The sequence below is a fragment of the Rhynchophorus ferrugineus genome, unplaced genomic scaffold, assembly GCF_030347505.1.
Source record: "Rhynchophorus ferrugineus isolate W39M unplaced genomic scaffold, kcgeb_rfMv2 rfM1, whole genome shotgun sequence".
NCBI classification, from domain to species: Eukaryota; Metazoa; Arthropoda; class Insecta; order Coleoptera; family Curculionidae; genus Rhynchophorus; species Rhynchophorus ferrugineus.
The window spans coordinates 78156752-78182459 of NW_027472580.1; the positions used below are offsets into that span (position 1 = coordinate 78156752).

Here is a 25708-nt window from a genome sequence, read left to right on the forward strand (position 1 = left end):
TGGTATTTCGAGTCACGCAACGCCCGACAGCATTCGGGGAAGACGGAAGGTGAACCTATTGATTTGGTATGATTAGCATTTGTGTGGAGAAACGTGTTCAGCCATATGACGAGACTCAAATTTCTGCCACTCAATTTTGGTAAGTATTATTATGTATGGCATTTATACAGTATTTATTACAAAAATATTATTTTATTCTTTGTAACTTCCACCAGATTTTTTATTTTTAGAATTTTTTTGAATATCATTTAATGCTATGTATTGTATTTAAACGTGGAGTCTTTTTATGTTTATAATATAACCACAATTCCATGTAATATAAAAAGACATCAAAATAGCTGGATCAATTTCTCTACTAATCATATGGTTTATTCCTTGTTGTACATCATTCGGCAGCTATTTAACTATCCCTAGATAGAACTAGAATCTTATAGATTACTTAGGTTGTTTGATGGGGACCTTCCCCTAAAAATGCATTTCATAAATGCTTTTCATTCTATAGTCGAAAATTAGGAAGCTAAAAAAAACTAGACATTATAAACTAATATTTAGATGGAAGTTTTATTATTCATATTATCCCAAATTTCAATAACAAAATTGTTGATTTTTTAATACTTTGATTTAAATGAAAGTATAAAATTACTTTTTCATATATTTCAATATTGTATATAATTAAACATTGTGTTTTTTACTTCGATTCCAAATGGCTATACAAAATTTGTTGAATTGATTATACCAAATACTTCACTTGTTTCTTATAATTTTAACCAATGGAAAAATCATTGTATATAATCGTTGTACAATGTTGTTTTGATTCTATCTTTTCTCGAAATTTAAAGCCTTATTATATAAAACAATTCATTACACTATTATATACTATTACGATAAGCCACAAATATTATTTTAAAAAATCTTCGCACGACTTACATCTTCATCAAATCAGAAATAATGATCAGTAAAACTGTGTACCAATGATTGAAACAAATGTTGGAAAGCCAATATCAGTATAAAGGCAAACAATAAGAATATTATGGCTCTTTATTTGCAATACTTCACTCAATCTTATTAATCTGCTGTTGCTTCAGTCATAAACTGGTACATACAAATTCTTTTGGCTGCCATATAGTCAAGTGTTTTAGAGTTATGCTTCATTAACAGTGGCGTCAATATAGGTATTTTCCTACAGAGATCATCAGTTATTTGGTACTTAAACTGTATAAAAATTATATATCATCCAATAATATTATAAGTCATCTGGAAAGGGTGCTGCAATGATATATCCATTCCAATAAATGTTTTATTAGTAAAGTATAATATATATATATATATATATATATATATATATATATATATATATATATATATATATATATATATATATATATATATATATATATATATATATTGTGCACTGTACGTATAATATTTAAAAGTAAATTTTCCTTATTTGCCCTTATACAATGCGGTTTCTGGACTGTGTTTGGCTCAATATTTATATTTCTCAATTATTGGATCAATAATCTCAAGTTCAGTCCTTAAAATATCACTAGAATATATAATAAATATAGCATCGGTACTAATATACTGCTTTGAACTTTGAACATATTCACGTTATTTTGTTCACAAAACCAGAGAGCTATATTTTAAGAATTTGGCGATGTCCAGGAAACAGTTGCATGTTTTATTTTCTTCTGGTTAAACTGATGACTGAATTATTTGAATTTGATGTAATTGGTTTTGACTGTATCTGATCATCTTAAATTTTACTCATTATAGTATCCTTAAAATTTTGTTAATATGAATTTAAACTACAACACTATAAAACAATAAACAAACAAAACAATAAATATTTGATTGTATTATTAAATGAATTTTATATAATATAAAGATATAAGACCTGTCTCGATTTTATGACGTTACATTTATATGATGGGATGTGCTGAATGCCAAAAAAGCACTTCCTTTTTGTCATAGAACGGTACGTTTCTTGATACTAACCGATTTATTCCATTAAAATAAAAGAAAATAGTCTTGAAAACGTTATTTTGTTTACAAACCATTAACGATGCATATATTTTTTAACATACGTGCAACAGCACACACTGAAACCTTTTTTTTTTTCGTAAGGGTCTTCTTTCGGCATTTTCGCTCTGTGGCTTTCTCCATATCTTTGTTGTAGTGTTCTAATAAAACAGTACGCCTTCACTCACGTCTTCCAAATTTTCCGGAAAATAGTCGAGGTGCGAGTGAAGAAATTGTACTTAGACTTATTAGGCCTAAAGCTTTAAATGCTCTTAGAATTCGTTTGACGGTTTATTTGTAGTTAGGGTCATAATTATTTCCTAAATATTTCCCTATGACTTCCTTAGAAGCAATACACCGTTTTTTTTGAGGATCCGTAATAGTTGTGACGATGACATAGCCAATCCTTTTTCACTTCTCTTCTCTTCCTTCACTTTCTTATGTAATCTCTATATTTGGGATGTGACTTTACAAATTGTTTCATCAATCCCAACTTTGTGTGCAGTGGTGGTAAAAGAAATGTATGTGGAGGGACCAATATTTCTTGAAAGACGATCTTTTCACCAACTTTAATTTCCCTCGGCGACGAAATCTTTTTGGTCTAGTTATTTCCTCGACCAAAAGAGAATTTGGTAAACTCAACTTGTTGTCTAGCAATATGAACGACATTTTAATATCGCCACACACCTGTAAACTGTGGTATTCATATTTTAATTTACGAGGAACCAAGTCTAACTTCTTGTAGGATTCTTTGAGATATACAGATTAACCTACAGACATTGTCATCTTAGATTATATTGTGTGAAGGACTATCTATATGTTTAGAAATTTAGAGGTAATTCAAGTTAATTCGTTCAACACTCTAAAAAACATGTTATCGCATTCTATAATTTTCTAGTCAACTTTATGGTGAAATATTCAAATAGCGTTAACATTTACTGCTGACGAATATATGGTACTTATCGAAAAATCTAATATAAACACGTCATAAAACATTAACAAGAGCAGCAGGCATAACCACTCTCGCATCATCAAGCTCGAGAAACAATCAATTAGAAAATTGTTTCCGATATTATCGATTCTAACAACAGTTGTTAACGATAGTTCCCACCGTTTTGAAAAATTACTGGATTTTGATCCGCAAGCCTGGAAAAGTTTATCCGTGTCAATACAGCACCGTAGTCGCCCATCAATCAAATCGCACTAGATATTTTATGAGTTCAGGAAGCCGTTCAGTCAATAGTCGGATAGATATTTGTAAACAGACGTTTTAAAAATAAACTACGCCAGTCAAATACCTAGGGTTCTGTTGTATATCAGTACGTCATTAAATATTTAAAAAATATATGTTTTATGGTTGAATAAATAATATTTTATATTCAAGTGGTGTTAATTACTATAATTATATAGTTTTAATGACTTTTACATTCTAACAATAAATTAAATGGACCTCAAAAAAATCTAAAAATCTGGAAGCTTTTTTATATACGGATAACTGAAATGTTTTAGAAACACTGATTCATTAGGAATAGACATTTTACGTTTATTTAGAGAACAGCAATTGTAGCTTTATGTATAATAGATTACCGTTGTGTAAATAATGGGATAATAAACGATACGTTATAAAAAAACTAAGTATGAAAAATTTTCTTTAAAAAACCCAAAATTGTGAGTAATAATGGACTTAAATAAAGGAGGTTCTGTGGTATCATGGAGGAGGTCTTTTATTACGAACTCCTGGAAACTGGTCAAGCTGGGAATACTAAGGTCAACAATTGAACAAACTGAGCAGATAATTTGATAAGAAAAGGCTATTTAGTAGATAAGGAAGCAATCAAATCGCACGCATGAGATGCATGACAAAGTTCGACATCATTATTAGTGTTGTTTGACATGTGGGAGAATGGTATATATGTTAATTCTGGTCAGCTTTCTTGCGTGTATAGGAAGAAAATTAATCACTAAATAGAAAATTAGCAATCAAATTCGAGTGAAAGAAACAACCGGCTCAGAATTAACAAGCGAAAGACTATTCTAAGAGGTGAAATCAAGGAAAAATAGAGGAAAAATCAGATTAATCCAAGATCAGATCATATCAAAAATTGAAAAAAAATCGGTCATTAGATTGAAAAAAACTATAGACCATCCCAAAACATCAGCCTAATATATCACACACAAGTCAATCGACATTTCGAGAGATAATGGATACCCATCCTCAAAATAAAGAACAACAAATATCCACCAGCCAGTTACTGAGTTAAAGCAAGTAAATGTCAATAAAAATGAATATACAAAGGTGTCACCGATAGTACTTCGGGACTTACAATTATACACTGAACTTCATCATATTTAATGACTTTAAAATAGGGAACTATGAACAACCGCACTGAGGGAGTATACCTTCATTCAGAAGTATCGAATGATTAATTTGAACATAATTAGCTCAAGTACTCAAGTTCGTAGTTAAATACATTTAAAAAGTGGCAAAATATATTTGCAGAAAAATGTGTAAAAACCCATAATTCAGGATTTACCTTACACAGAGACACTTTATATACACATGTATATATTTACAGATTGCATAATTATTGGCATATAGCACAGCTGTATGATGCCTATTAATGTAAGCAAAGATAGGCCACGGTAAATAAAATGATTTCTAGAAACTAAGAATATGCCTGAATGTTAAAGAATTTTTTTTATATCTATATTAGATTATTTTTATTCAGTATCAAAGGTTAAGGCATTTATACTAAATTAAATAATATGAAATAGTGTATTTATGCACAAATAAAACCCTGCTGAATTTCTGCAGGGCTGTTTGTGTTCCTCTCTATTAATCACCAATCAACATGTGTATATTCATATATTTGCATGTTATCATACATGCTTACTTACTGTCTCTCATATGAATGAATAAATGGATAATTTGCATATGTTTTTCATATTAATTTAGCAACTAATATCAAATCAATATATTGGACTTCATTGGAAAGTGAAATTTGTTTAGTTATAAGTTATTGTAATATTTCAAAAGAAGTCTTCAAAGGTATAAAAAAGTGATATGATAAGTGCTCAAGACCCTATCAAGGAAGGCAATTATACACCAACTTGAACAACGAAATATTCGAAGTAAAACATGCCCTGGATGACAGAAAATCGGTTGAAGTTATTATGATTACGAAACCCGAAAAACCAAATGAAGTAAAATATTATGAACCAATTTCAATACTGCCATTAACATTCAAAATATTTGAAAAACTACTTAAGGATCATAAGTGGAAAAAATGTAATATCTGCGCATCAGTTTGGTTTTGTGAACAAGCGTTAAAGAATTAACCTAGTATTTCAGAATCACAGACATGATATTGAAAAAGCCTACGAAGAGAAAAAAGTTTGCTCAGTTATATTCTTGGATATACTGTAAACCTTTAGTAAACCTGGCATAAGGGACTCATGTATAAAGTACAAAAAATATTATCGAAGCAATACGAAGCAACTCTTAAACTTCGGCATCTCATCCAGTATGTATAGAGTAAACACGAAGCTTATTATACAATGACAGAAACAGAACAAAAGCAGGTGTAGGCAAGCCAGTGCTTTAGTCGTGTTCTTTATCTCGATACATGTGACATATCGCAAAGAGAAGGTGTAACTATGGCTACATCTAAATTATCGATATATAATAAGTTGCTGCTATACAAGTAAATATTAAAATCTATATGGACCTGGATGGACCTATATGGATTCACAACAAGACAGGAGGAAAAACTCTAGTCCCATGTTAAGAACAGCGTGTTGTAATTTTTGAGTAACACTGAACTACATGACCCAGACTCAAGTGTATCAAATCGTGTGATCTTGCGTAGTTATGTAGTGAAGTGTACTAAACGTTAAAAATATTGAAAGTGCTATTTATATTTAAGAGACTAAGTGAAGGCCAATAGGCTAGTCGACTATAATAATTTAATAATAAATTGAAATAATCACTCCACATGAAACAATTCCTCGTCATTTAACATAACACGCTATTATTTTATTCAGTCAGTGATATTGGTCATGGTAGCTTAACAGGTAAATTGAAAAGTCTCCTAAAAAAGACACATAGATGGCGCTACTAGAATTAAATCCAAATGTTTTTTTAGTTAGCCCTAACCCTCAAAAGATGCGTGTATAAATTTGACAGCTGGTGGATCAGTAGTTTGTGAATTATAACATTTTGAGTGAAGCAAATTTTGTTACTGTGAAAAAGATGTACAAAAAGGAATTTCGCGTGCTGATAAAATATTGCTTTTTGAAGAGAAAAATACAGTTGAAGCAAAAACTTGGCTTGATGCCGAATTTCCGGATACTACCCCAGGCAAATCAACCATCAAGGATTAGTATGCTAAGTTTAGACATGGTGAAATGAGCACCGAAGACGGTGAACGCAGTGGACGCCCAAAAGAGGTTGTTACCGAAGAAAACATTTAAAAAATTCACAAAATGATTTTGAATGGCCGTAAATTGAAATGAATGAAATAGCAGACACTGGAAGGAATCGCTCCGAAGTCCAATCGACAGTCATCCGAGTGGACTGCACACGATAAACCCGTTCCAAAGCGCGGAAAAACGCAACAATCGGCTGGCAAAGTTATGGCGTCTGTATTTTGGGATGCGTATGGAATAATTTTCATTGACTACCATGAAAAAGGAAGGATCATCAACAGCGAATATTATATAGCGTTATTGGAACGTTTGAACGACGAAAATGAAGCGGCCGCATATGAAGAAAAAGAAAGTGCTGCTTCATCAAGACAATGTACCGTATCACAAGTCAGTGAAAACGATGGCATAAATCTATGAATTGGGCTCCGAATTTGCTTCGCAACTATTTCCTGTTCTCAGATCTCAAAAGAATGCTCGCTGGGAAGAAATTCTCGTCGAATGAAGAGGTGATCGTCGAAACTGAGGCCTATTCTGAAGCAAAAGTCAAATTGTACTACAATAATGGTATCGAAAATTTGGAGGGTCGCTATAATCAGTGTATCATCCTTGAAAAAAAAACTAATTTTGCCAAAAAATGTGTTTTACTATGGTAGGCCGGAGACTTTTCAATTGACGAGTTAATTGTATTTACCTGGATATCTAGATGTTACTATCATAACTTGGTCATTCTATGATATATTAACAGAATGTATATAAAGATATTACTTATAAATATTACTCACATTTTTGACACTGAAGTAATCTAAAATCAATGACAATGTCCGTTTACTGAGAACATTTAAGTTGTATTTGGGTTATATTTAGATACTAGCAATTCTATAGAATTGTTAATCGAAGTATTTCCTAGTTCTATAATACAGAACTTTTGGAACCGTCGTTAGGATGTATATGTTTTTATTTATTTATTGCATTTCTACTGATTATTGTCGAATAACCTACAATTTGACGTTACAATAATTTAAATCTAGGTATATATGTGTGAGAACCCATCGGCCCTATCTTGGCCTTTGGTGTAATAATATTTATGTATTAACACTGCTGTTTTTCTATTAAACGCACTTAACTACACTACCCAAGATCAAGCGGTTAAATTCCTTTGATATTGTGTCCTCTTCTGATGTTAATCAAGAGTTCCATTACTTCAATATTGACATGAGAATAGAGTCTCTCCTCATTGCTACTTGCAATTCTCTTGATATTCTGAGTAACATTAAGTCTTTTTACGTATTCCTTTCAGCGAAGATATGCTTCAAGATTTATTCCGAGGTTTTTAGCTTCATTGTTATCCGGAATGATATTAATTATTGTTATTGATGCTTGTGGGATCTGATCATACGTGAACTATACAGGTACAGATTTACTTTCATTAATTTTATTTTCCAGTTATGAATCCAATTATTAATATTATCACTTGTCTGTGGTAATTCTCATGTGGCTTCTACGCTCTTATCTCCGACGGTAAGAATTACAATATCAGCAGCAAATATAGCCATCGTGATACTATGAATGATATTAGAGAAAAATTATTAGTGATGATGATAAAACAAAACCTAAATTTCCATAACAAACAATCGTGAAGTGACATTTCTAGCATAGTTTAATTAAAAAAAGTGGAGAAAATAAAAACCGTTGAAAACAATTTCTTGGAAAGCCCAGGTACGAGAAAATCTCAACTAAAAATGTCGTAAACAGTTTTATAACCTCGGGTATAAAGCGTGATTGCCTCCGAGGTTTCTTGCTCGCGCCAACAAAATAGGAAATTGCTTCAAAAAGGAACTCTTCGGATTCTGCGTCGCCGAGCGCGACGATGAATACCAAACCAGTTGGTAATCATTTTATTCTGGACGAGTTAATTTTAAGACATCGCCGCCGAGGCGATATAAACAAACGCGTTCAAAGAATTGTATATGCGGCTTGATGTAAATGCATCGATTATGTCTGAAATCTCAAAAAATTCCACTTTCGGGTCGCTATGTCTTCAACCAAACCAGTTCTGGGTGAGTTCGTCGGCATACAAATGCCGTTTTAAAACCGTAATATTAAATCCGAATTTGTCTTAAATTGCGATACAATCTGAGATTCATAAATGGCCTCGGCATATCTTCATTTTAATCTAGTGATGAAATACCAATTAAGGAAACTGATTAATTTTATACTAAAAATATAACTTACTGGTAATGAGTAATTATGTAATTTTTTCTTATAATATTTATATATATATATATATAGTAATATTATCAATATGTTTCCTTAAATGAAACGACTCTATAGCACCATATATCATTTTGTTTACTAGATAATGACTATATTATGAAAATAAACTAATAAAATAAATAAAATATTTGGTTCAAACCTTAAAATACTAAGAACTAGTAGATATGTCTGCTAACATTGGATTCATAACTTCGGGTTCATTATAGTAAGGTTTTGCGGACGACAGAAGCCCTGGGTTACTACTGCAACTGTCGTATTTGATTTGGTTACCGGGGTTTATGGATAGGTAGGGATTATTATGTTATGCTAAGCCGCCTAGGGAGTACCTCACACTGAGCATGTTCGTGAAGGTTTTCACGAACGGGATGCCTGATTCTAGGTGGGGGTTCCTCATAAACCATGGGGCATTGAATAACGAGCGGAGTTTTTTGGATTGGAACATTTGGGGTAATGCTCCATAAAGGCAAACTGGACGGACCAGCATATTGTGCAGAGTCGCTTTCTGGGGGATTAGTAGTTTGCTTTTTCTACAGAGAAGTATAATTAATAGGATGTACACGCTATTGCCCTTGCAGATAGCGTGCTGAATTTGGGCTGACCATTGAAACTAGCGATTGAATTGGAGATCGAAGTATGATAGCTACTGGAGCCAGGAGATAGAGACCTTTTCAATTTGAATGGCCTGAGTTTTGGTCGGATTGATCTGCTTTAACCAGAATGTATACCATGCAATCGCCTGGTTAAGTTGGATTTGGAGTCTGTCGCGGATGACGTCGGGACTGTAACCGGTATCGTCCTTATAAAATGATTGCTTGGGAAGTGGGAAATCAGCCATGTACAGATTGGACAGTGTTAGGGCTAGTACAGCACCTTACGGGACTCCTGCAGAGATTTTGTTCCAAGAAGAGACTGCGTCGCCGATTTTTACTTAAAAGGATCTATCTTCCAAGTATGAGTGGATCAGGGAAATTAGAACATCCGGTAGACCTAGTTGTTTAGCTTTAAATATAAGACCATTGTGCCATACTTGATCGAAAGCTTTGGATATATCTAGAAAGATGGCTCCAACTGTGCTACCTTTATAACTGCTTGAAGGGTGGTTGTTGTTTGACACGGAAACCGAATTAGCTAGGGATTATGCGGTGTGCATCAAATTTAGAGAGTAAACTAATCAGAATCGGATAGAAAATTAGTCCAAACACATACGTCGTAAATTCTAAGAGCAGATAGTAAACGCTGCCCTACTGAAATTTTCTGGTTGAAAATGTTGTCATTCAGGCTATAAAATGTTACATATCTCGGACATTTCGACCGCTGTTAAGACTGGTTGGTTAAGTGGGTAATTTCCCTACATTCTCAACGAAGCTGCGACAATGAAAAGCATCATCAAAGGCGAGTAGCTTGGATTTCGAGTTGTACACTCGCCAATCGATCAAGTAGCGTCATCAAGTTAGCAGGCGAAGTAAATCATACTTTTCATAACAAGAACCTCACGGGAATAGTTCTTTTGGATTCCCAGTAATTTTGTGAAGCTGATACAACCAATAATTGTAAGTCAATGTCTGTGATTCTTTTGCGACCTAGAGATTCAGTCCTGGTAGGCGATCTAGTCTGCAGTTCCACAGGGCTCCCAAAATACCCTAGTTGTGTCCAATATCTACATGTCTGATATCCCTGAAGTTAAAAGAGTGAAATCCGCGTTTTATGCAAATGATCAAAATCGGTCCTCATTCTTCTGAAATTCCAGTTAATATCGGCTGCCAAGATTGAAAAATCACATCAAAGAGCTTTGAAATATCAAAAAGCACAGAATAAAACGTCGAAAATTATATCAAATTCAACTGGAATGCCATCGGAGCCCACAAACACACAAAAGTTCATAAAGGGAACCTTTGCGACATCAGTAATTTGACTAATAATTCAATATTCACTTCAGTGATAATTTATACAATGCAATACCCAATAACAATATTTATAACATAAAAAACTAAAAGATCATTTTGCTATCAAACAACATAGAAAAATACCGAAAAATTGTTTCGAATATGGATGGTTTTCAGACAAACAACATAAATACTGCAACATTACAAAAGCAGCAATTGTGGCAACTGCAAATTAATTCTAAAGAAATGGAAAGTGGTAATTTAAATGGTAAAGATAAGGTAAATAAAGTCGATGTTCTCTACGACTCTAAAATCCACAGAGTTGATGGTCTACCTACATATAATGCGACAACCATTCAACTGAGGCTTCAAAAAAAAAGAAAAAACTATTTAGTTAAAATACAAATTTCACATATACAACAGAGCTTTCAAAATATGTCACTTTATATCCATTATTATTAATATTAGAATTTAGCTACTTACAACGTATTTATAGAAAAACATCAAGATATCCGAACCTTTTTAAAATATGTTATAAAAAATATATAATGCCAAATCTAATAAAAAATATAAAATTAGGCTGCATAAAATAATTAAACAACATCAATAAACAATATGAATTAAATTGATCCAATGTAATAAAATCGACAATCGACAACCATCAAATGTAGAAAATCTAATCAAGACTGTTAACAAGTTCGAAAAAAAAAATGACTTGTTTGAAAGTAGAAAATAATTCGGTGAAAGTTACAGTTTCATTTCGGTTAACAGACAGATGTTTTCCAGTTTCTGGACGACCTTGACGTTCACGGTCATTCACTGGCTCGTAAATCATTCAAAAGGTCTCGGTGAACAATTCTCTTTTAAATGGAAGCAAGAAAAACAAATTTTAAAACGCCTTTGGTGGTTGACATTGAAATACTGAGATACACACAGGTAACCACCAACCAAGAAAAGTCCCATAAATTGTGCAAAATAGAATATAAAATGTTAGAGCAGATTTCTCTTGTACTGATACTCCATTATGTATAATGACATTTTACTACTAAAGATAAATAAATAACAGTAATAGTCACCACTGACTGTCGATTTTTAAATTAAAAAAATATTTTGTTAAGTTACATATATATAACTAATAAACAATGTAAATAAGATTGACGTTTATTTTATGTAGCTATATATGTGCAATCGATATGCTTTTAAATTACATTAATTTTACTTTTACAGTTATAAGAATCAAAACACCTATCAAGTCAATAAAGCATTACAGATAATAAATAATTAATAAATCTATTGTAAATTCTATAATTATTTCACAGACCTTAAAATAATATATACATCAAATATGCTTTTGAAAGACTATTCAAAAGCCATGAAGAAAAATGAACAAAATTTCTATATAAAAATTAGTACAACTTTATAACCTTGTTTTTCTATAATCTTGTTTCTTTAAGTATATTGTCTATACGGTCCGTTATGACTTTTATATATAGTCAAACCTTAACTTGTGAACAATATTTATTAACTGTATATTTATTAATAATATTATAAACAAAAATGGTTTTCAGATATACAGCTTGGTATCGATTCCAATATGTTGTCAAATAGACGAAGACATATTTAGTGTATACAGCGGATAATATAGCAAAAATCGATTTAAAACTCTCGGTTCTCACAAACCAATATCCGATATATATCGTTAATTATTCCGTGGGTCTGAACTTAATCTCGTTAAAAAGGACATATTTCGACGGCAGCCAACTTCTTCACTTCTTCTTCTTCACCACTTCGAAGGTATTTACTTAAATATAAAAAATTAAAATTCCAGTAAATGATGTTTTGTTAATAAGAAAAAGCAAAAGTTGTTAAAACAAAAGTTAGTTTTAGTTATAGGAGAGATGACAGATATCTTCAAAATGTATTCACTGTCCTCGCAATAACATTTTGCAGCATCAGGTGAATTCAAAGATAGATATTAAAAAAAAATTATGTTAAATAAGAGTTATTTCGTTTATTGAAGTTTATTATATCTCGTAATAATTTTTTAGCACTTTCGTCATCTCCAATAGTATATCACTCAAATAATAATTACTGGCTTGCTTTAATTTTAGTAAACTTTATTTCGTTAAAAAGTAAAGTAATAATTTAAGAAGATTTTTAAAACGATAATTAAATGAAAAAAAAAATATATCGAGACTAAGATGACAAAATTATGAATGCATATAGCTTAAAATTGCGAGAAATCAAAATTATCATTAATAAGTCAATAATTTTGTCATTAATATATTATTATTGTATAACCTGCTTACTACAGCTCTATTCATTTACTATGACTCATGTCCAGTCACTTTCACCTTTTACAAATATAAGCATTTGTGCGGGGAAACATATTTTTTTGTGATAAAAAAAGAGAAGAAATGGTGCTTGGATGATAAAAGAGGAAAAATTTTGCATCGAAAATGTTGAAAATGAAAAACCTCTTGAATGGACATTAATCTTCTAATTCGAGATTACTTTTAATACGCGAAATATTGGGAAGAAGTAATAACTCACAGTGTCTCAAATAAAGTCTTTGCGTTTTAAAGAAACCATTTTATTATAAAAAAAGTATTTAAAATTAATTTCATTTCAACATCTAATATATTTCTATTAATTAGCCTTGAGAACTATTGACATAAAACGCTTACCGATTGTTTAGTAATTCAATAAAGTAATCGAGTAATCCGCTGTTTCATTCGACTACTTTCAGCTATGACTAGTTAACTTGGTTAGTTCTCCTATCTGCGACCTTGAAAATAGCGTACCGAATTTATGTTTATACGTACTAGATTATGCTTTTGTTTGTAATACGGTTGTCAATAACATTGTACATTAAAACAGCAGCCTTTAGGAACTCTATTCTCAAATGTAATAGGGTAAAAAGAAGAACAATTTGATTGACAAATTGCAAAATTGACTTTTGACTGTATTAATGTTATCTTGATAACTATTAGATCATTTTTTGAATTAGAATTATGAATAATTCAATATAGAAAGAAGTTTCAACGAGTAATAATTTTAAATTATTCTTATTTAGCAATAAATAAATTCATTATTTTGTCTGAAAGGGGTGTCATAATTTAATAGTTGAAAATTGATTCAGAAAATACGATACAAATATTTAAGTCTCATTATTCCAATACTGTTTACAATGAAATCAAATATATAAAATATGAAAATAATTTTATATAATTCAAAACGAAACTGTTGTGTTGAACATAATAGGATCCAGCATAAAGGAACACGTACATTGGAATGAAATAGATATAATAATTTCTTATATTATAATATGTCTTTATTACTTTTCAAATATTGAAACCCAATGAAGAATATTTGGGACCATTATTCTGTTCCTTTTTTCGCAATGTCAATTGCCAATTTAAAATTATTTAATTAATACGGAAAGGAATTCGTAAATCGCCGTCCGCTATCACAAACGGAAAAACAGTTGAAGCGTGTATTTGACGGAAAAACTGATTATCATTTTTAATCGAATGCTTTTTTGAAAATTGATTAGCTCGCCTTTTTGCGACTGACTGTTTTCAGTCAGTAGTTCCCAACGCCAAAATTTTATTGTAAAAAAACTTTTAGACCTAATTTTAATATCCAATATAACTATATCGCTATTAATATTCAAGTAGCGGAATAAGAAGTATACAGTTGATGCAGTTCCAGAATGTCTTAAGGTTGCTGTAATAATTATGCTGAAAAAATCTGACAAACCGACAGAATAAGTTTGATCTTACAAGCCTATTTCGCTGCGACCTGAGATATCGAAATTATAAGAGAAACTGCTGTTAAATCGTGTTATATCACCAGATTTCCAGTTTGGAAAAAACAGTACTGCCCTGCAACATTCTAGGACGTCTCACGAACTTTTGACTGGGTATGGTATTTGGCATTAACCTACAAAATGAGTAAATTGCTACTTGAACCTATTTCGGCTGGAGTTCCACAGAGTAGTGCTTAGGACCACTCCTATATCTACTCTATACTACTGATATTCCAACAACAGAAGAAACAGTACTTGAAACACTTGGCGACAACACAGTTATTACGGCAAAATATGTATCTCTGTCTAAAGCTGTAGAAAAAGTACATATAGCGGTCAACAAGATCTACAAATGGAGTAGAGACTGGAAAATACAGCTTAATAGCTCCAAATCTGTCTATGTTAACGCGTTGCGGCGGTATGACAGAAAACTAATCATTATATCACTTGACAGGTGCCCGAGTCCGCAGGCAGAATCAGCTAAATACATCGGAATATAACTCTATAGTAGGTTATACTGAAAACATCATGTTAGACAAAAAGCAGAACAGGTTAGACTCAAAGTCAAGCAACTGTATACTCAAAACATGACCTGAAATCAAGGAGATTTGTTAATCAGCCAATCATAAAGCCAATTTGAACCTATAGGGTGCAAATATGAGGTTGCACAAACATCAAAACAACTAGTAATTCAACACACACAAAACAAAATCTTACGATTAATTATCAATGTATATCGCTACGTAACTAATGAAGAGCTGCAAGATGACCTCGAAATTAAGACATAAAATAAGTTAGCTAAATCACAGCAATGTGGAAGCCATACAGCTACTTCACAACACGCAGGAAATGAGAAGATTGAAGCTAACCAAACCATAAATTGTTTAGTGTATTCTTAACTTTAGCTTAAGTTGATTGGTTTTATTTTAATTTGGAAAATACATACTGATGTATTCATCCCGTATTCGCCTTGCTTGTGTATCAATACAAGTACAACAGAACAATAGTAATAAATTAATCTGCAATTTAAAATTGTACTAAGCATATCTAATGTAAGATGTAGTTAATTTTAAAAAAATGATTCAGTTGATATTGTTGATATATTTTCTAACTCTTACTGAAACCTGAATTTTACGGTGGATTACGCAACGAGTAAATTCAAAGAATCATCGATGTAAAAAATCCAAGTTCTAAACGCCCTTGACGTTCTGACATTGGTAAAATTCCGAACACCCATAGGCTAGAGCGACTGAAAAAAAAACGGTGCCATAAAACGAGCAAAAGAATAAAAAAACCTTAAACCGATTTCTAACCCCTTATAACATCGACAACCAACCCTCTCCCTCTCACTCTCTCTCGCACACGCACACACTCGCCCCAGTTCGATCTTACCCCCCGACCGAACGGAATAAGGAACGAGGGAAAGAAAGAAAGAAAGGAGAAAAAAACGATCGTTCCATTCTCGTGTTCCCTTTTAGAGAGTGCGGATCTGGCGACCGGTCGCATCCGATGGAGTAGGACCGTCGTCGTCGTAGTCGTCGCCTTGACGCGGTGGTGGATTTTCGGGAAAAATTGGGCGGTTGTCGGGCCTGGGCGTCGCCGGGTCCGCGCATGGGAAATCAGGGCGTGGGAAAAATCGATCCAGGTCCCGACGAACTCGACGGGGGAGTGAAATGCGAGCGCGTACGTCCTAGTCGGACAACCCCTACTGGCTGCTTGTCATCGGAGTGGGCCGTGAAAAAGTGAGATGTCGCCGGGACACTTCCTCGTTTCACGAAAATTTGGCACGACGTTTCAGAGGTGAGCGACACTTTTCCTTATTTGATTTTTCTCCTTTTATTTTCGCCACGCTTTCAATCAAATTGTCGCCGGTTTTACGGTGACGGCTTACCGATCTTGTAGCAGTTATCGTCCGCGAATGGTTTACTGTAATACTGTTTCAAATATAACTATCAATATTATACTGATATTTATGAATTATTTGTAATATTTCTGCGTTGGAAACCAGCTTAATACTGTGAAGCAGTAACCAACAATAAGTTTCCAAAGTGAAACATTTTTTTAATTAATTACAGCTTATATATATATATATATATATATATATATATATATATATATATATTAATTAGTTTACAAATTAATTCATTACTACTGTTCTATTGTACTTGCATCAATACACAAGCAGGACGAATATGGGATAAATACATCCCAAAGTAATGTGTAAAATTATTATAAGTATAAGGTAATTATTTATATATTCAATGAAGAAGCCTTTCCTTAAACTAATCATTTTAAATAAACATTTTAATTTTATGCCGCACCGGCCACATCCAGTGCAAATAATTTACGGTTAATTAAAATTAATACCGCTCATTATTTCTTCTAAAGCCTATTAGTATTAAAGGCATGTATGTTTGACAATGTTCAATGTTACAATAATTTACAAGAACCTTAGAAATAACCTTTACATATAGAGTTATGCATATAAAGAATATTTTTAATAATTCTAATGGTTTAATAGTATGTTTCTGTAATATTACTTTAAATAGATGTACCAATAATAAACTACTACTTGTTAATAATTTCAAATATTTGTGCATACAAAACGAGCTTAATGCCGTGAATCAGTAATCGACTAAAATCTAACTGGAAGTAATTCCATCGTATATAACATGAATCAAATCTAAAATTACTATAATTGGGACAATGATAAATATAAAATTAAGTAATAAGAAAAATTAATAAACACTACTTATTCCACGGAAGGCCTTTCCTTAAGCTAATCAACATCAACGCGTGTAATTTAGATCAATATATTTTATTTTAATTTACGGTTAATTTCAATTAATACAGCTCATTATTTCTACTAAAGCCTATTAATATTAAAGGTTTGCATGTTTGACTACGTTCAATGTTACAAAGTTTTACAAGAACCTCAGAAATAACCTTTACATACAGAGTTATGCATATAGAGAATATATGTGATAATTCTAAGGGTTTAGTAGTCTGCTTCTGATAAAACAATTAAATAGAAATATCAATACTAACTGATATTTTTAACATTGTTGTTAATGAACTGTTACTTGTCAATTATTTAAAATATTTCTGTATATAAAACGGCTTAATAGCATGAAAAGTAATCGACATAAGATTTCCTAACTGGAAATAAAACCATCGAATTTAACATCAAACATAAATCTAAAACCACCTCAATTACTATAACTGGGACAATGATACATATGAAATTAAATAATGAGCAAAATTAATAAACACTATTTATTTAACCAAAGGGCTTTCCTTAAGGTAATCATCATCGACAACAGTAACTTAGATTTTGTTTTAATTTTATTCCGCACCGGCCACATTCGGTGTAAATAATTTACGGTTAATTTCAATTAATTCATCCCATTATTTCTACTAAGGCTTATTAATGTTAATCATATTTACATTTGAATATGTTCAATATAATTAATATTTACACGAACCTTAGAAATAACCTTTACATATATAATTATGCATATAAAGAATATTTCTAATAATTTGAAATATTTCTGCATTGATAATAATCTGAACATAACAATTATTGACTGAAAAAAAAACACCATATTTAACATTGTATAGGAAACTAACGCGAGCACAATAAGTATAATTGGGACAATGATACATCTAATATAAGTTTTTTTGTATTAATTACGACTGATATATTCATGCTTAGTATAATTTTAATTTACAAATTAATTTATTACTTCTGTTCTGTCACTCGAACACACAAGCAAAGTGAGCACGGGTTAAATTCATCAGCATCTACTTCTCAAAGTCTAACATTAAACAATGAGTAAAATTAATACACACAATATCACGAAGTAAATTGTTATGGTCATTATTTATTTACTTAATGACAGGTCTTTCCTTAAACTAATCAACATCAACGGGTGTAATTTAGATCCTTATATTTTATTCTAATTTTATTCCGCACCGGCCACATCTACTGCAAACAGTTTACGGTTAATTTCAATTAATACAGCTCATTATTTCTTCTAAAGCCGGTTAATATTAAACGCATGCAAGTTTGAATACGTTTAATGTTACAATAACTTTACAAGAACCTTAGAAATAATCTTTACATACAGAATTATGTATATAAAGAATAATTATAATGATATAGAACTAATAATTACAATGATATATTGATCACTGTGACACTGTTTCAAATATAACTACCAATATTAAGTAATTTTTTTAACCCATATATCACTGTTCTTACTATACTGTTAGTTGTTAATTATCTGAAATATCTGTGCATCGACATTAAGCTCGTATCATAACCAACATAAAATTTTCTCACTAGGGATAAACCACCGTATTTAATATGGAAAAGAAAACCAAAACCAACACATTAAGTATAATTTAACTATAAAAGCTAGTTCTAATAATTATAGTGATTTAGTGACCTTTTAGGTCATTATGGTTGTTTGCATTATTGTATCTGTGCATCTATGTGTCATATGTGACACTTGTCACATTTTGAGGTAACTCTTACCGGTCTCAAACATCTGTCAGATCTTTATTCTATCAGTCCACAATTTTCTTATATTAATTATAAACAAATATTTATATATAAAACTCGAAGGGTACTTGAGTTTTTCTTGGCTTTTATTTTCATAATTTATTTATAAAACGCTTATTCTAATTATCTTATCTAATATTACTTTTTTAATACTAATAAATAGTAATTACTATTCAGTCAAAAGCAAAATTCGACTTTTTTTCGTGATGTCAGACGAAGACGTACGGACCTTTTTCTGTATAAATTGTGTAACTGAGATAATTGCTTGGGGTGGATAATTTTATATGTGGTTATATTTTCCAACGGTAGTATAAGCCAGACGGAGATGGTTAAATTCCTTCACGAACTAACTTTAAGACAGAAAAGGAAAAAATTACTGAATACTATTATAATAATAATACATAACATGAAATTTAAAATTTCATTTTAAACGAAGTAAAATTACTTTTATATTTGAATGTTCTGTGGATCTGTAAAAAGGAATGGAATAATACCCCACAAATTTTTATTGTATTTTAAGGTGTTGATTGCTATTTATAAATAATATACTATAATAAATATACACAATAGACTTCAAACAAAATATAAAAACTACAAATGTACAACAACCATAAATACTATATAAAAATTAAACATAAACCTAATCATAGAAAAAAAATCCATGGCATAATTAAGAATGATCCGACTGAAATGATATAAATGCTTTATTTATTATTGAATGGAAATATTTTTTAGCAAAAATAGAGAGTAATCCAATTATTGCCCTAAATATATTCTACTATTTATCATTCACAATTTTAATCTGTTTTACCCTATTACATTAACTATCTTGAAAAATATTGTAACAAAATGTTATAATATTAATATACAATATGTTGTTATTTACAACCAAACTGACAAAAAAAATCATAAAACTACATATATTACATATAAACCTATCTAAGCATAAATTGGGTACATTTTTGTCAAGGTCGCGGCTAAAACGACAGAGCCAGAACATTCAAAATCAGTCGAATGAAACAAGTAGAACCAAAAATATTAACTAAAAGTACGACCGATACAGTCGATAGTAAATACTAACAAAATCAGTCCGACCGAAAGTAGCGATTGAAAACAGTCAATTGAAAAAGTCAGTGGTAAAAGTAGTAAAATCAGTCCAACTAAAAATAGCGACCGAAACAGTCGATAGTAAAAAGTAGTCAATTACAAATCACTCGATAGTCAATTTCAGTCGATAGTTCTCAACAGTACTAATTTTATAATTTGCTTTATCAAGTAATCTCGATAATAAACTCAGTTTACTGTTAATTATTCTAAATCCATTCTGAATAATATATAATTTTGATCTTCTCACACTCAAGCGCGAAAAATTCGCGACAAACAGAGATAGCTTAATTTATATTCAACCAGCGAAAGCTGGTACTTTGGCTTCTGCTTGAATAAGTCTTAGGCCGTTAAACAACATTATTTTCTAGATACCTTCGGCAGAACATAATTCGTATATTCGCAGTTCGATCACGATACATGTATCATATATTTACATATTCAATTGGATGTATTTTTAAGGCGCTATACGGAGGATATATTTAGTGGCGGATTTCCTATCATATTAAAACCCTATGCTAATAACTGATCGAATGCGTTAACTGGGGGACCCGATATTAACTATAAATAAAATGTTTTCCATCGACCTCAGTCGAAATTTTGGTCGTTATAAAAACGAGAACAGTAAAAATAACAGTCAGTGTCACTGGCCAATAATCATTCTTCTTTCGTGGATCGGTGCCAACGTAAACATCAAATTTCGAATTCGTATTTCTTCCTCTCGTTTTATAAATATGTTTCAAGCCTGTCGTTATCATACGATATCGATTAAACTGGCGTCATCTTTTTAAAAGGACTCTGTTTATATAATGGACGTGAAAATACTAGTTTATTGTATAAATTTGTTTAATTATAAACTTAACAGCAATTGAACAAAGCAGTTTGATAATACGATAGATAGGTTAAAAAACATGTGGTCAAATGCTGTCATTTGCAAAACTACCATTCCATAAGGAACTTTCATAACAGTTTCAATCTGTTAAAGACATGTTTAGAAATATTTCGACTTTCTCGTCTTTATATCAATGTTATTTTTCTTAATCACTTATGACAACCAGTCTTCAAGTCGACATTATAATATACTTCTACAAGCACTCAGATTAAAGAAATAAAACGGAATGAAAACTAATTCAAAATCTATTTTACATAATGTAATTTTATACAATTATATATAGTATTATATATGATATATAATATATGATAAAATATATGATAGCGTATTAATTTATTTTTCGTTCTATTTACATGTAAATATGTAGTTTTGTATAAAATTGATTATGTTTATTATGATATTGTCGCCGCTAATGGCTTTTGCAATCTTCTTTATATTATATTTTACAGTAGAAAAATAAGAACAAGATATTTTTTGTAACTGTACAAGAGACAATCTTTCTAATACTGGTGTGAACTAAAAAAGGCGTGTACTATTTGTGCAATGGGAATAGAGCATTTTCTTTCAGTAGCATCAGCAATCATATCGTTCAGGTATTTCTCATGAGGTTCTCGTTTGGTTTATTCCTTCAAATATTTACCTAGGAAGTTTTAGGTTAGCCAATAGATTATTTTTGGTTAATGCTATCTAAATCTATTAATTTAATCTAAATATCTTCTAAGCTGAGAAATACTAGGTTGCTCGACGCTATGATGAAAATGTAGTTTCTTGAATTTACTCACTTTGCTGTTAATAGCGTTTAAAATTTCCAATTATGAGAAAACTCAGTAGTTTATTTGCTGATTTCTCTTCAATTTTGAACTATCCAAAACGTATTCAACTCTTACATTTATTTATTTTATATTGTTTGTTTCAAGAACTCTTCTTTAGTTATGTTGCCGAATACTACTAACACATTTTTTATTATTTATAAACAATAATTTTGTATAAGTAAGTGTCTGACAAATGTTGTATTTCATCTATTGGCAATTTTACTACCACCTAATTGCAATTTAAGAAACTACATTTTTGTCACTAGTATATCTCTGATCTAGTAGAAAAAAAAAACAAACCGCTTATCGTGTACAACTATGAATGTCGTATAATTAATTCAATTACTTAAACCGGCATTTTGATGTCCTTATCAGTATATATCATCAGTATCAAGCAGTATGCAGCCACTATTCGTGTTCGTATTTTACATAAACTTTTAGCTTTCATATGTTTGTGCTTCCATATCTCTAAAATTAAATGATATTTTTACTTCAAATTCTTACAGACCATTGCATTTTAAAAGAAGTATTCGCAGAGCTCGAGAAGTCAAAAATTTGGTTAAAAATGGACTTGAACGGTACATTCAAAGTATTTAAACAAAAAATTATTATAATAAAACAAAAAGGATAAAAAGAAACATTCAGATTGAAAATTAATTATATTTGACAAAGGATTACAGCATGATATATTTTCCTTGCTATTTGAACTTATTTGTATTCAGATATGTCAAATTATTATTCGAATAATAATTATTTTCCATTTCTGATTAAAATAAATCTGAGATAATTTCACACAGGATGTTATCATCAACTATAATGTTTTATAGAGGAAATGTGTTTTCTAATGCATGTTTACTAGGATATTTCATTTACTTCCCCAATAATTAATACTAGACATCTGATCATCACAAGTATGTTGTATCTTTTTATAATTAGCCTGTCAAAGTGGCTAAGTTTAATATCAGCTAATTGTCAGTATCATGTAATAAATAAGCATTCTACTGTGTGTATCTGGTTGTAAAATAAAACAACGAAAATATAACTGACACTACTTCCAATATTATTACTATTAATCACTGATAGTGAAACACTTTAAGAATTATTAGGAACAACTATATATATATATATATATATATATATATATATATATATATATATATATATATATATATATATATATATATATATATATATATATTTAACAATGTTTGAATAACACATAAAATATATTCCACAAGTTAAATATTATTCAAGCTTTTCAATTGAATCTAAAACATCTCTATATCTACGAACTCGTTTATCACCCCTCTCTCACCATTCGAACCTGATCCACCCTTCACAGACCTCCCCGATGATAAGTTATAGCGGAATATTAGAGTTTCATATTTTTTTAGGCAAGATTCAGCCACGAAATATCCACCGTTTCCGGTGGACCATACGCCCTAAGCTCGTTCGAATCGAAGTAACATCCTGACAGATGCAAAGAAAATGGCTGCGGATATCGGCCGCCCGCCCCTACGCCAGGCGTCAGAAATCTTTTCGATGGAAATGAAATGCAAATTTTTACGGCCCCCACTTGGTCCAGGAGGAATCTGCAAAATTCGCGAAAGCCATGTAATATTTAGGAGCGTCAGAATTTGGCGGAGGAGAACAGAAAAAACCGAATGGGGAGATATATACGGGCCGTTCTACGAAGGTGTGTATGAATAACAAAACCATACGATTTTTTAACTGCCGTGTATAAAATGCAAATGTCTTTTTTTGTCCAATGTTCATCCGCATTTCGTTAAAATAAAGTAGACTTAAATTTAAATCAGAATTTATTCTTAATTTTCACAAATTTACATAAATTATAATTTCACTCCAGACAAATAAATTGAAATGAAATGAGTTCGGTTATTAGAAAGCTAAGTTTACTTTCGACTTTAGCATTTTAATTACTAACACTAGGAGTTATGACAAAAAAAAAGAATGAAAACGTGGAGGTATTTATGTATTATTAACTTTCCAGTTTCATTTTGGTTGTATTTCAAATAATTTTGTTACGATTCTAATCACTTCGTCAATTACAATTTGATATATTTCATTTCGAAACGTTTGCTGAATTGAGAATTAGCAAAAGTACAGGTTTGGTTTCTTTAAATAAAGTACAGTTATTATGTTTAATTGTTGAGGATTAAGTCAAAACGAAAGCCATAGCATAAGAACTATACTTAACTTAATAAAATCATAATTAAAAACCCAACAACTCACGCTATTAATGAATGACAATAATATTTTGCATAGATACAACAAATATTTAAAATGTTTATAACAAACGTAAAATATTTCTTTTCTATCGGGTTTTTACAATAGTTATGTAAATTTATTAATAAATTCAGGTATGGTTAACTTTGTTGATATCAGACGATCGTTAGTAAATAGCAAACGTTAAATCATCATCGCCAAGCCCAGACTATTTTGTAAAAATTATTCCAACCCAATAAATTGTATTTATATAACTGAAAACCTTCGTAAATTCAAGCAAAGCAAAGCAATTGTTTATTAAATAATCTAGTTTTCTATTATTTTTATCTGAAATGACGAACTTGCTACGAAAGCACATTTTACACAATGATTTATGATGACTTCATTAAAGTTATAAGAATGAGAATATTCTGGATTTGGGTTGCATGGCACCATGATTATACACGGCTTATGGTTGACATGAATTTAAAGGAGTTTGCAGATGAATTGAAGATAATGAAATTAAACAAAATAGTTGATATCCGTATTGAGATAAATACTGAACGAATATTATTTATTAAATTATGTTAGAAAAATATTTTAGCCTCTTTGCAACCCATGATCTGACAGGTTTACAAACAGTGCAATATGTTAATATATACTGATAAAGTGAATGTATATTGAATGAGAAGATATCAAGTTATTAGTACAATTATTTTTGGCCATCAAACATGGAAACCTGAAGATGAAAAACACATCTACTACAGTGAAATACTAACAACTAAAATACGGAATATTTTTTGCAATTAAATTAGATGAACAAAAAAAGGCTAGTAGTAACCGCTGAATGATATGTTAAATACTATTTATAACGCGTCGTCAGTAATGATAACTCTTCAATACAGCAATTATCAGCATTTTGGACTTATTTTGATAGTAATTCTAAAAGCAGATGGCTGAACGTTTTACAAGCTATGGACTCAAAGGATGGTTAAGTATAATATTATGCTCGTAATATATTCAGTAATTGCAGCTGGACCTTCGCAATTGACTCAATTGTGATGAATGATGAAAATAACATGTAGGCTATATATACTTCCTGAATATTTTAAGATGTCGGTTAACGAATATTCCAGAATATTACTACAATTTAATGACGGCATATATATTCAATTCAGAATATATTCATCCATATTCCACGGTGGTGACTGTTTTATTTGGAACATAAAGTGTTCATCCGCTGCTGAAATTTCTCAGCTCCCCCAGCTCGACACCGTTGCCTAACTGACTGGGTTATGTCCCATAATTAAGACAATCCAATTAGAAGGGAGAGGAAGGAGGTTATCTTCACTCACCGCCCGAATTGAACCCTCCGACGTAGAGTAAAATTCGCCCTACGACGAAAATCGACTTAATTAAATGATGTAATCTAATTACAGAGGGCGTGGGCATCGCGAAGACACCTCCGTACACAATGTCGGGCCTATAATCCTCTCCAGAGCGCTTTATGCAGAACTTGTTTAATCTCTGGCAAATTACGAAAACTAATTCAATTTGTTTTATTTTAGATCGAAAAGTGGAACCGTTGAAATTATCAAACAAACAGATGCCATTAGGAAAACACAGGACAGACGAAGTATAGCAGTAACCATAAGATAACATTCCGCTACGGAACTCAGAAAATTGGAA

The 25708-nt window shown here is 31.1% G+C and overlaps 1 long non-coding RNA gene across 2 annotated transcripts; it reads left to right on the forward strand.

Annotated features, from left to right (window-relative positions):
- Nucleotides 1-25708, forward strand: LOC143200087 (uncharacterized). Of its 2 annotated transcripts, none has more exons than XR_013006624.1 (3): nucleotides 1-139; nucleotides 23188-23489; nucleotides 25588-25708. It is a non-coding gene; the product is annotated as an uncharacterized LOC143200087 (long non-coding RNA). The 2 variants fall into 2 exon arrangements; XR_013006626.1 differs by lacking the exon at nucleotides 1-139 and adding an exon at nucleotides 16080-16218.